Below are 14,406 nucleotides of genomic sequence, written 5' to 3' on the forward strand. Positions count from 1 at the left end.
CAACTTTCCATTCCCCTTCCTATTTCCTGATGTCTTGGTGCTCATGGATGTTTCTGTTGCTGTGAAATCTGTGTAGGGAAGGGGATTCATGATCTCCGGAAGAAAAGAATTTCTCCTGGGATCAATAACAAGCCACTGCTCAGGTTTAAGTAGCAGAGTAACAGTTTATTAAGGAGAGAAAGTACAATAGCTTCTGGCATAGACACCAGGAGGGGGTGGGAGACCCACGATGGAGTCATATATGTGTCTTATATACCCTAAAAAGAGGAGTTAATTATAACCCCCACCTCCTAGTTTGTTGGAGTTACCTCTAACTATAGGAATTTACAACCGCAATGGACTGATTACTAGAAACTATGACTTTAGCCCAAGGATTAAGGATTGATCGTTCCCCAGAAGGGGCATGATATTCATCAGAGTTTAGGAATTTCTTAACTCAGTGATCTGGGACGTCCCAAGTAATCATTGTCCTAGCTTACAATTAAGATTACGAAGGGGTGTTGTAAGAATCAATCTTAAAGAAAGAAGGAGCTTTAAATCACATCTCAAGGTTTTCCGCCCTTCCCCCCCACCGGTCAGGCCCTGAAGCTCTCATTTCCTTGGTCTCCTAGCTGGCTTGCCAATTGTTGGGCTGCACCCTGCAGGCCTGCAAGCCCTGTAATTGCCCAGCCTCAAGAGTGAAGAAAGCCTGGAGACAGTGACAGAGACATCAATGGTTTACTGAACAGGGGATCTTACAAGTCTGAAGCAAGGTCCTGGAGCGACACCCCACCGTGTATGGTAGCCCGCAGGCAGGAAATGGCAGCAGTCTTCAGTCTTGGGCAGGGAGATGGAGGCTACCAGTTATAGGGGATTTGACATCAAGTTGGCTCATCAGTTACCAGGGAAACCAGCAGCTGGGACAGGGGGCAAGCTTGTAGGCAGTTACTGATCAAGCCCTATAATTAAGAGGATTGGATAGTCATGTGAGTTGGGTGTAAGTGAAGCAGGGACTGGTGGAGCAGGGGATGGACAGACAGCAAGAGAACAGCTGTCTTGAGTTGCCTGATGGTACAAAGATGTTGAATTGCCTACCCCTAGTCTCAAATTCTCTCTCCTTCTGTGTGAAATTGTGGGTAGAAAATTGAATGTAAGAATAATGAACATTTCCTCTGTGTTTACTATGTGCCAGGTCCTATCCTACAGACTTTATCTGTATTAACTCATTTGGTCCTCGCAACAACCAGCCTCTGTGATAGAGGCCTTGTGGGGGCACAGGCTTTATTTTATCCACTGTTGTATCCACTCTGGGCTTGGCATAAAGTATATGATCAATAAGTGTTAGAGCAGATAAATAAAGAAGTTAAATAAAAAATCAATCCTTGAATGAGTAGAAAGGGGAGAGAGACCAATTTTCTGCAAATCTAATTCTACCATCTTCTGATTTTCTTGAAGCTCATTTGGGTTCTCATTACTTCTCAAGTAAGCTCTAGTGTTTTAACGAATTTCTTGAATAGTTCCTCTTTTTTTCAGCTGCTGTGAAGATACGAATTTTTTCTTTCACTTTTTCTTCTTTCAGAACCGATAACTGAGCCCAATGGTGCAAGAACTTAGGTGACAATTGGATATCATTTTTTTGACCAGTACTCAGATAAGAAAGGCTCTAAGGGTTCCAAGATGGTATGTTACTGCCCACAGAATCCAGTTCTTTTTTTAAAATTATTTTTAATTAATTTATTTATTGGCTGTTTTGGGTCTTCGTTACTGCGTGCTGGCTTTTCTCTAGTTACAATGAGCAGAGGCTACTCCTTGTTGCCGTGCACGGGCTTCTCATTGCAGTGGCTTCTGTTGTGGAGCACAGGCTCTAGGCCCGTGGGTTTCAATAGTTGCAGCACATGGGCTCAGTAGTTGTGGTGCACAGACTTAGTTGCTCCATGGCATGTGGGATCTTCCTGGACCAGGGATTGAACCCGTGTCCCCTGCATTGGCAGGCGGATTCTTAACCACTGCACCATCAGGGAAGTCCCCACACATAACCCAGTTCTAATGGGGAGATTTGTATGACCAGTTCACTGAGGAAAGACACAAATAAGCTTGGGTTTAGTTTACGATATGCTGGCATCAGCCGAAGTGGACAGCTGTAGCACTGTGGCTTCAACCAGGAGGCTGCTGGAAGGACAAGCAGTGAGGAAAATCCTGGGCAGAATCGCCTGGATAGAGAGATGGCCAAAGAGGTGGTCTATATGGATTCATGGACAATAGTCAATGGTTTGGCTAGAGAGCCAGAGGCCTGGAAAATAAAAGATTGGTGACAAAGAGGTCTGGAAAGGAGGAATGTGGACTGATACCTCAAATGGGCAAAAATAGTGAAGATAATTATATCCCATGTGAACACTCACCAAAGACCAGAGGAGGACCCTAATAATCAGAAGAACAAGATCCTGTATTCTGTGGATGTCATTTAGCCTCTTTCTCATCACACCTGCCTTTGCCCAATGCAGGTGGGAATGTAGGTAATATTAAATACATGGAACCCGTACTTCCTTTCACAAAGCTAGTCCTGCTGCTATGACCTCTGTGTTCTGAATCTGCCAAAACCAGATGTCAATGCTTAGCCCCCAATAAGGCACCATTCCCAAAGGGGTCAGCCATCAGCCTGGGGCCAGGTTTATTGCAGGGGACGGTCATTTGACCATGACGGCTCTTCATCCCCTTGAACCAACAGGCAGGTGGTCTGGGGTGGTTGATGCTGATTATTAAGGGGAGCAAGGATCCTGGTACACAAAGAGGGTGGGGGGCATGATGTTGGGAACATCTCTTCGTAAAATGTAAGGGAAGGCGACAGCAACCTATAAAGATTGCTAAGGACCAAGACCTCTCAGGAAAGAAGGTTTGGGTTGCTCCACAGGGTAATGAACTTCACCTGAACTGCTAACTGAGCAGAAAAGAAACATGAGATGGAAAGAGGAAGAAGGAAGTGATGGATATCAACTGTGGCGTTGTGACCCGTGATATGACAAGAGCTATAGAAGTTATGATCTTTTCTTCCTCGCTTGCCGCTCATGTGTTCATCTGCATTAACCCCAAATTTCCCACTGCCTTTCCTCTATTGTTTTATATAAGGAGTGCTGGTGGCGATTACCTTTATAATGTGATCTTTGGGTTACAGAACATCTAGGCAGGAATTAATATCACCCAGAGTGGGATACGGTGGCTGATGGGACTTTTTTTTATATAAATTTATTTATTTATTTTATTGGCCGTATTGGGCCTTTTTATCTGTGCGCAGGCTTTCTTTTTAGTTGTGGTGAATGGGGGCTACTCTTCATTGTGGTGCATGGGCTCCTCATTGCCGTGGCTTCTCTTGTTGCGGAGCACAGGCTCTAGGCGCTTGGGCTTCAGTAGTTGCAGCACACGGGGCTCACGGGCTTAGTTGCTCTGCGGCATGTGGGATCTTCCTGGAGCAGGGATCAAACCCGTGTCCCCTGTATTGGCAGGTGGATTCTCAACAACTGCGCCACCTAGGAAGCCCGCTGATGGGATTTTAAATCTCCTCTTTTCAGGGAGAGAGTGAGAGTATATTTGTACCAAGTGGGCTTCCATCTTGTAGGGTGGACGCATGAGGTTTGTTGTTGGTGAATAGATGTTTAAATGAGTATGGAAGGGTGTAGATGCTGAGTAGTGGGAGGGGGTGAACTGGGCCAGTTATTGACCAGTTGTCTCTTAAATCTGCAATGTCTCTTTTCTAGTTGGTTCTGTTACCTCAAGGCTGGGGGATCTGCAAACTCTCTTGGAGTGTGGGATCTGGGCTCCTGAACTCTCCTGCCAGATGACTTCCTGTTAGATTCTGCGGGCAGGAGGTACTGATGGGAGATCCAAAGATAGGAGAAGGAGACAGGACTTCCCTGGTGGTCCAGTGGTTTGATGAGGAAATTGAAACTTCCTCTCCTCTATCTTGCAAAGGCCTGCTTGCCACTCTCAGTTAAACAGTAAAATGAATTACTAGAGTGATCAGATAAGGGAAGACTGTCTCACTCTCAGGCACCCACCCCAAGCCTTTGTTTGAGACCCTTTGCACATAGACTTGTTAAGTGACCATTAACTTCAACCTGCAACCAATGTGAGAATGCAAATTGAGACCTTAGTCCTGATAGGAATGGAATGTCCGGCTCCTACAAGTTCCTGTTAGGACCCCCTACTATGTGTGTAACCTCTGGCAACACCCGTGCTCTGTAACTGCCCGTGACCTATAGTAACTTGTAGCCAATCAGTTTGTACCAATTATAGCTGTATGTTTTAACCTATATAAAGAGAAGACTCCCCTGAAACGGGGTCCCAGAATTTTGGAGCGTTAGCTCGTCTGGGTCCGCTGGCTCAATAAATCTGAGTTCTCCAACTCTCCGAGTGTTGTGCTTGGTTTCTCGTGGGATCAGTTTTTTCTGCAACAGTTAAGACTCTGCACTCCCAATGCAGGGAGCCCAGGTTTGATCCCCAGTAGGGGAACTAGATCCTGCATGCATGCTGCAACTAAGAAGCCCACATGCTACAACTAGGAGCCCGGTGCAGCCAAAATAAATATTAAACAAAACAAACAAACAAAAAAACAGGGACTTCCCTGGTGGTGCAGTGGTTAAGAATCCACCTGCCAATGCAGGGGACATAGGTGGGAGCCCTGGTCCGGGAAGATCCCACATGCCGCAGAGCAACTAAGCCTGTGTGCCACAACTTCTGAGCCTACATACTGCAACTACTGAAGCCTGCATGCCTAGAGCGTGTGCTCTGCAACAAGAGAAGCCACGGCAGTGAGAAGCCCGTGCACTGCAAGGAAGAGTAGCCCCTGCTCACCGCGACTAGAGAAAAGCCCATGCATAGCAACGAAGACCCAATGCAGCCAAAAATAAATAAATAAATAAAATTTAAAACAAACAAAACAAAAAACAAAAACAAAGATAGGAGAAGGAGAGAAACTCTGCTCCTTCAATAGGTGAGATTCCATAAGTATTCAAGAGTGTTTATGCTCAAGTTAAGGGAAGAATAAGAAAACATATCGTCAGCTTTTCCAAATATTTTGGTCTTATATTATATTTGAAGTTGCTAATTGACTGAGGAATTGCAAGACCAAATTACACTGTATTAAAAAATACAAACATCAATATGTAATCACTATCACTAATGTCACTAATACCTATTAAATTTACCCTGGAAATTCTGACTGTTCTCTCTTGAAAAGCCTATGGAACAGTATCCTCCATGTAGGTCAGTGAGCATTCCTGATTTATTAAAATGTGTAAAGAGAGCATGCATTTTTCTCAGCAGTAACATTAGGAGCCCTTTGATCTCTGTTGCCTTTTTAGCTGAAGGGATTTGGACATCTTTGTTGGCATCAGAAAAGACAAAGAGTTGTCACTGTTTAATAGCTCTTTGCTACTTGGCCTCTTTTAGCTGAAACCATAGAGTTTTTAGAGGAATCATGTCTTAATACTTTGGTAAGTAATTCTTTGTCTCAAAGATCTGTGAAAATAAGTTAATAAATAATTTTTTGGTTGCACAATATTGAGAATGTGCTAAATGCCATTGAATTGCACACTTTACAATGGTTAATTTTGTGATATGTGGATTTTACTTCAATTAAAAAGATACTTCTCTTAAAGTGTTTCTTTTTTTATATTGAAATAGTTATTTGGCTATAATTTCACCTAGATTCAAGGTTGTTCAAAATCTTTTGCATTGCCTGCTTCAGTTTATCATTAGGTTGAGAACCATTTCACAGTTCTTAGGTCTTGGGTAGCTTTGCTTTCAGTGAAGCTCATGATTTTTAATTATTTAATAGATGAAACATGGTGTGGAGGACTTGTTTGCACTGGCCATTTAATCCAACTGTTTCAAAAGGATGAAAAGAATTGTGAAAAACACAAAGAAGTCTCAGGATGCTTTCTTATGCATGCTCAGAAAATTACCACTTTTGAATTTGTGTGAAATCAGAAAGGAATTTTGGAAAAAAAACAGCTAAACTGTACAAGAATTTGTTAAGATAGTTACAATGAAATATTATGACATGAATGCAAATAGTTCCGAAGCTTGCTCTTTATTAATTTTACTTTTCAGTTCCTGTCTTTGTGTATAGAAGACTGTTCTTTTTATAAAATAAAGCCATTTAGAGGCCCCACAGGAAAATAATTTCTAACAAAATTAGCATTGCTCTTCTTCATACGTTGTTGCAAATTTTTATAATATCATGTTATGAGGACTATAATTCTAAGTTTGTCTGGAGGTTTTAACTTTCATATATTGGCAGCATATATCCTTTGTTTATTATATTTTAATCTTTAATTTAGATATCAAGTTTCAAAATATTGGATCGGCCAAAAATGTTGGTTTGGCTTATTCTGTAACTTCTTACGGAAAAACCCAAATGAACTTTTGGGCCAGCCCGATATATAGCACTTTTCTGGCTTGATCAAAAACCATATTTCCTTAATAATGATGCTGATTTTTATCAAGAAAAGCTCTTTTTATCGTTTATGGGGAGGAGGGTCTATATCAGACTTTCTCTCATTTCTCCCCATTTTTACTGCTTAGGTCTCTGATATAAAGAATAAAAATCAATTAGTATTATTATTTTTAAATAACTTCCAAGGTCACCTCCTTTAATTGAATTGAGCAAGGTCCAATTCATTCATGTAACTGAGTTTTGTTTTTAACTGGATCCTATTCTTCACATGTTACTAATTTTTCATGGGAGCTAACTTGTCATGAATATGTACTGTATTAGTTTCCTATTGCTGCTATAGCAAATTATCACAAATTTCCTGGCTTACAACATCAAGTATTGTCTTAAAGTTCTAGAAGTTAGAAGACTGACATAGTTCTCAAAAATCAAGGTGTCAGCACAGGTACTTTCCTTTGTGGAGGCTCTGGGGAGAATACCAGAGCAGAAAGCCTCAAAATTCATGGCACGTTGAACAGAGTACTCAGGAGGTTATTGCCTTGGTAATGGAGTAATACTAGCTTTAGTTTAGGGAATTCCCTGGCCGTCCAGTGGTTAGAACTCTGTGCTTCCACTGTGGGGTGGGCATGGGTTCGATCCCTGGTCAGGGAACTAAGATTCCACAAGCCACGCAGCCAAAAGAAAAAAAAAAAGTAGAGCAAGTTTATAATAACATCAAATTATTTTAGGGAAACATATCAATTAACTGTTCATTATGTGCTGTTCCACCTAATTAACCTTAAAAAAAATCAGAAGAATCAAACTACTTCTAAATAACTTCATCCCAGATCAAAGCGCACCTATATTTTTGGGAATAGCAAAATATCTAGCACCCAAGAAAATAAAATATTCACTCAAAAATTCTGGTATTTTGGTATTCAATCAAAGGACATGGAAGAAACCTAAATGTCCATCAACACATGAATAAAAAAGATGTGGTGCATATGTACAATGGAATATTACTCAGCTGTAAAAAGCAATGAAACTGGGACATTTGTAGAGACATGGTGGACCTAGAGACTGTCATACAGAGTGAAGTGAGTCAGAAAGAGAAAAACAAATATCATATATTAACAAATATATGTGGACTATAGAAAAATGGTACAAATCAATCGGTTTGCAAGGCAGGGATAGAGACACAGATGTAGAGAACAAACATATGGACACAAAGTGGGGAAAGCAGGGAGGCTTGGGGGAGAATGAATTGGGAGATTGGGATACCAAATTGTACACTCTAAATATATGCAATTTATTGTATGTTAACTGTATCTCAATAAAAGTTCTTAAAAAAAATTGCAAAGCATGCAAAGGAGCAGGAAAACATGACCCACAGGGAGAAGAAAAATGAATTAATAGAAACAGACCCAGAAATGACAAGATGATAGAATTAGTAGACAGCATAAACAGTTAATATAACTCTGTTTAATATGTCCAAAAAGGCAAAGACTGAATCTATTCATTAGAGACAAGGAAGATATAAAACAGACACAAATGGAAACTGTACAGATAAACAATATACTGGATGGAATTAACAGCAGATTAGACACTGCAGGGGAAAAAAAGGCATAAGTAAAAGGTGACCACCAGAACAAAAACATGAACCTTCCTAAATTCCAAGCATATTTAAATAAACAAGAGTAAAGAATGCATATCTTGTAGAAAAAGAAGCACAAAAAATACAATACATATCATTATAAAATATTACAACAGAGTTGAGACCAAACATATCTGTTACATCAATAAATGTGAATAGGCTTAACTCTCTTACTAAAAGAATAAGGCTTTGGGTAACAAAACTACACCCACAATAATAATTCAGCTTCCCTGGTGCAAACAAAAGACATACCCAAACACATTTTTACTTTTTCTAAAAATAAAAGATAGACAAAGGTGTATCAGACTAATGGAAAAGTGAAAGAAAGAAAAATACAGAAAAGATCAAGACCAAGCTTTTTTCTTACACTTACTTAGTGTTAACTGAATTTTTAACTTTTTTAAAAGTTTAAACTTTCTTTAATTTTTAATTTTTTTAACTTTGTAAGTTGACCAACGGATATATAAAGTTGTTCTATACTTGTACATGGCTACACTGCCTTTGTAATGTCCTGATAGACTGTATTAATTAGATCTATTACTTAAAGAATGGTTATGATATGCCAGGCACAGTGCTAAGAGGGTTTACTTACACATCTCATTTGATCTTCAAAACAATCTTATGGCATTTTTGTATTATTATTTCCAGTTAACTCTGAAGAAAATGAAGGGTCAGAGAACTTAGGTCATCCAAAGTCATACACTTGTAAGTGGCATAGCCTGTCCTCAAGCTCAAGTCTGTTTGAGTCCATTGTCCTGGCCTCAGACAGTACACACTGCCTTATCTTTTATCAAATCCTGATGAGGTGTTTGAAAAATATTGACAGGTTCCTAGAATGCATGATAAATTTTATGTCAAATATAAAAATACGCTAGTTGGAATACATGACATTCATCTTAGAAAAGACTTCATAAGGTCTTTCCCCATTACCTTTTCTTTTTTTTTTTAATTAATTAATTAATTTATTTATTGGCTGTGTTGGGTCTTCACTGCTGCGCACTGTCTTTCTCTAGTTGCAGAGGGCAGGGGCTACTCTTTATTGTGGTGAGCAGGCTTCTCAGTGCAGTGGCTTCTCTTGTTGCAGAGCACGGGCTCTAGGCGAGTGGGCTTCAGTAGTTGTGGCATGTGCGCTCAGTAGCTGTGGCTCACAGGCTCTAGAGCGCAGGCTTCAGTAGTTGTGGTGCACAGGCTTAGTTGCTCCGAGGCATGTGGGATCTTCCCAGACCAGGGATCAAGGTCACGTCCCCTGCATTGGCAGGTGGATTCTTAACCACTGAGCCACCAGGGAACTCCCAACCTTTTCTATTTTTAATAAAGAAAACCTATCAGAAGAAAGGAGCTGATTTACATTAATCAACAATTGCAACAGAGGTTATTGTATAAAGCAAAAGGTTACTCTGGGATCCTAAACTAATGACACCACTTTATATATATGTTTATGTATATGTATATTTCTATATATCTATTTCCCACTTAGTTTTTCTTTGGACACATAATGAGCCATTAACTGACATGTTTCCCTAAAACAATTTGATATTATTATAAGCCTGCTCTTCTTTTTATTTTTTTTATTTTTTTATTTATTATTTTTGGCTGCATGGCTTGTGAGATCTTGGTTTCCCAACCAGGGATTGAACCCGTGCCCCCTGCAGTGGAAGCACGGAGCCCTAACCACTGGACCGCCAGGGAATTCCTTAGCTTGCTCTACTTTTGAACTGAACAATTTCCAAAGGTTCTGGATCCCAGCATGAATGGTATTTGCCCTCGAGACCTGAGGAGCATGAATACACTGATGCCCTAAAACACACACAGTGATGAGGCCAAAAGTGGGGAAAGCTTTCACAGGCTGCATCTGCACTAACTTAATTAATTAATTAATTAATTATTATTATTATTATTTTTGGCACACGGGCTTAGTTGCTCCGTGGCATGTGGGATCTTCCTGGAGCAGGGATCGAACTCATGTCCTCTGCATTGGCAGGCAGACTCCCAACCACTGCACCACCTAGGAAGCCCTGCACTAACTTAATTTAAATAGATAATATTGTTGGAGGAATCGGTAGAGGTAGGCAGGACACCGAGGCTTATAATGCAGGAAGCAATGTTTATTGTACCGGTACAGGCCCAGTGGATTCATATCCAAAGACTGAGCCCTGAACCAAAGGAGAGCTTCTCCTTTTATAGACCAGTTCCCGTGCTTTTGGGAGTCTATAGCTATGTTTATCTATGCAGAAGCAATGTACAGAAGCCACAGTGCATACATTAGTTTTTCCTTATCTCCTTGACCCAGATGTTTGTGCTGCCCCTGGCAGGATCTTGTGAAAGAGGCCATAAATTATTTATTCCCTGGGGCTTGCATTTTCCTATGTTTGCCTTGTCCTTCCCGTTTTTGTTATTGACCTGCCTCAATATCTTCATTCACATAGGAATAGTAGCAACTTTATTTTTCTCTGGATTTAAATTCCCTAAAAATTCTAGCAACATGCCTGTGAATTTCTGGCTTCAGAAACTGTGTGAGATAATAAACATTGTGTCAGGACTTCCCTGGTGGTGCAGTGGTTAAGAATCCACCTGCCAATGCAGGGGACATGGGTTCTATCCCTGGTCTGAGAGGATTCCACATGCCACCAAGCAACTAAGCCCGTGGGCCACAACTACTGAGCCTGTGTGCTGCAACTACTGAAGCCCACATGCCTAGAGCCTGTGCTCCACAAGGGAAGCCACCAAAATGAGAAGCCCATGCACCACAATAAAGAATAGCCCTCACTTGCAGGAACTAGAGAAAGCCTGTGTGCAGTAACAGAGACCCAACACAGCCAAAAAAAAAAAAAAAAAGGAAAAAGAAAGAAAGGAAGAAAGAAAGAAAACCCCCTAAACCAAAAAGCAACACACTGTGTTAAGTGGCTAAGTTTTGGGGAAATTTGTTACACAGTAATAGATAACTGAAACACTGAGATACAATCTACATCAGCTAAGCAGACTATACAGAAATTGCTGGTCACCATGGCAGGACATCTTAAAACTTACCAACTAGTTCTAATTAAATCAGTAGATAATAAATTGTTGGAGACATAATGTTTCATGGCTTACAGAACAGTGCCTTGAAATACGGCTTTGGCAGTGATATTAAGCGTCTACCTGTCACTGTCTTGTGGGGAGAGAACCGCTAAATCTGGTTATGGAAACAAGCAGAACCCCTACCCCCACCCCCCACCCCCCACCCCAACTACGAAGGCCCCTCCATGTTCCCTGCTTCTTGTTTGTAGAAAAGCTGAAGTCTCCCTGGCCTCCCTGGGTCACAAAAAAGCAGGTTCAAGCAGTCAAAGATTAGGACAACAGAGTCACAGACTCGGTGTCTGATGCACGTTCCTGAGTTGTTTTACAGATACTGTAACTGCCACCAGAGGGAAAAAGCTCACTGCATGATGACCAGACTGCAGCCTTGACATAAGTGGCTCCGTCCTGAGCAGCACGGAGTCTGTGGCCAGAACAATTTCAAGAACTGGCCTTAAGACAATGGGATTCACATTATTGCTCATAATAACCTAAATCTTTGTGGGCATATAAATAATTGTAGCCTGTTTTGCCCACATTTGTAAGTGCGCAACCAGAACTGCCAGCAAAGAGGTGTTTCAAAGTCATTTGATATCTTTCACCCTAAGACCTCCACACCCTTTCTCAGCGTGAAGAAGTTACAGAAGTCAGATCTTCATCCCTAATCCCACAGAAATGGAACAATATCTGACGGGGGAGGGGATTCCTAAGCAGTTCTTTGTGGGAAACTGCCCTCAGCAGGAAACCCCTTTTCTTGCTAATTTAGCAAAGCTACATTGTAACTAACTTTTAAACCAGGCACCCTCATGCTCTACACATCTCTGGCCCTAGCACAACTACCAAATCTTTTGATCACACAATACTTTGCCTAACCTGTCAGTTCTTTCTGTAAATCAAAGAAGTAGAAACAAAGAATAAGAAATTAACAGATGACCACATCTCTTTCCTGGCTTCCCCTTCAGTAATTTCGAGAACAAACAGTATGAACTTGATAGCATCTAAAGAAAGAGCACAAGGAGTCAACAAGCCTATGAGTCTGACCCCCTATCTCAACAATTAACTGAGATTACCTCCCCTATTTCCCTTCAAAACTTTCACGGCCAAGCAGAATCTTGGGAGATGGTTTAGGGGGAACACTGAGTCCATCGTCTCCCCAGATGAAAAGAATGCCAGCATTCTGATTGAAAGCAACTTCCCTTTCTACCAACCTCTGCCTCTCTGGGGTATGAATTTTTGAGCGGTGAGCAGCTGGACCTGAGTTGGGTAACAGTTATAAAGGAAAGTTAGCTGCATTCTCTGTTGGGGAATAAAGATTGTCTTGTTTGCCTGTCTCTGAATTTGAGTGAATAACCCCTTCCGATCCATTTTACCCTTTAGATCTGTTTGTATGCTCATGAAACAATTCTGAATAATGATTCAGCTTCCCTGGTGACTGGGAAGGAGGGTGGGGTGCCCTGATTGTGCAGTGGAAACAGTTGGGCCTGTGGAGGCTGTCCTAGTGACACTGAGCTGGACCCTGGGGGGCTCCTGGGCACAAAAGCCTTCCTGTGTCCCCCATTTCTTGATTATAGGAAATAGGCTTCATTCAGCCTCCAGGACCTTCCCTGAATTCCAAGAAGCAGGTTCAAACAGTTGCTAATTAGGGAAGGGAGGGGGTGCAGAGACAAGGGAGGAGCAGTAAAGAAACAATAGTGCAGCCTTGGGGCAGGGTCCTGGTTCCCCCTCAACGGATATACCAATACATAACAATATCTTTGAGCTGTTTTGCAGACACTGAAACCCCCACTAGGTGGGAGAAATTAACTGTATGCTGCCCACAAACTTGGAGACCCCAGACCTGTTGGAACCAGAAGGTAGATGATGCTGACTGCCACTTACCTCACCACCAACCAATCAGAAGAATGTCTGTGAGCTGATCACACCCTTTTTGAACCATCACTATAACACTCCTCACTACGCCCTCCAGGTCGAGAAACACAGTTCTGAGGGCATTAGCCCGCTGTGGCCTCCTTCACCTGGCAAAGCAATAAAACTGTTCTTTCCCACTTCAAAAACTCTATCTCCAAGGTTTAATTCAGTGTTGAGGTACAGAGGCCGGATTCAGCTCCACTAGCTCACTCAGCCAAAGGCATGAGGACAAACCCCAAGTCCAACAAGGTCAGGTTTATTGGCTCCTGGAAAGGGAGACTGCATTCCAGCAGAGCCTGGGCATTTCATCAAAGAAAGAAAGAAAGAAAGAGATAAGGTTATTATGTGATATGGGGGAAGGGAGTTTAGGCAAAATTTTAATGAAGCAATGTTTGGATAGCCTCAAGGCAAACAGGGGTCAGCCTTGGGGCTAAACTGCAAAGTGGACTGAGAGCCCTGTTTCTTGCAAATGACAAGTGAAGATATCAATACATGTCTTTTCTAGAAAGCCCTATGTATGGAGCCTACATCTGATTTGGAAATTGAGGCTGCTTCTCTATGTTAAACACAGATTTTCATGGGCATTCCCTGGTGGTCCAGTGATTAGAACTCTGTGCTTCCACTGCAGGGGGCATGGGTTTGATCCCTGGTTGCGGAACTAAGATCCTGTAAGCCAAGCGGCCAAAAAAGAAAAGAAAACAAAATAGAAAACAAAGACATAGATCTTCCAGGCAAAATGTAGTATTTCATTCTTACTGTAAGCAGGTGGCGGGGGTGGGGGTGGGGGTGGGGGTGGGGGCAGAGGAAAAGTACCAGATGCAGCCTTTTGACACAAGAGAAGCCATTCTAAGTCTAAGGCACTTTGCTATCTAAGCCTGGACACAGTGCCTGCCCTTGAACAGGTCTCAGTAATAATGATCTTCAGGGAACAAAAGAACAAATGATTGTTATCAGGCAAGAGAAATAACAATAGCAAAGATAATAAATCAGTTGTAAAGACTCCAAGTTCTGTTGCAATGGTCAAGATTAGCCTGAAGCTCTTTCTTGAGCTGTTTTGCAGAATTTAACCCCTCCCCACTCCTTGAGCGCTCAATCACAAGATCAATTGGAATCTAAGAGATGATGTTGACCTTTTCTGACCCTCAAGACGTCAAAGCTTGGATTCTGTAGACCTTTCCCCCAATTCTATGCTGAGTTCTCCTCTGCTCAAGCCTCTTCATGAATGTGCATATACCCTTAGCTTAAAATTTTCCCACTTTTGCTGTTTGAGACACTGCTTTGGGAAAGATCCCTGGTTTTACTCTCTGTAAGTAATACATCTTTCCTTCTCCCAGTCTTTGTGTCTTTTGGCTCGACACCACCACGAGGTGAATCCAATTTTCAG

Source organism: Hippopotamus amphibius, chromosome 7, assembly GCF_030028045.1.
Source record: "Hippopotamus amphibius kiboko isolate mHipAmp2 chromosome 7, mHipAmp2.hap2, whole genome shotgun sequence".
Lineage (NCBI taxonomy): Eukaryota > Metazoa > Chordata > Mammalia > Artiodactyla > Hippopotamidae > Hippopotamus > Hippopotamus amphibius.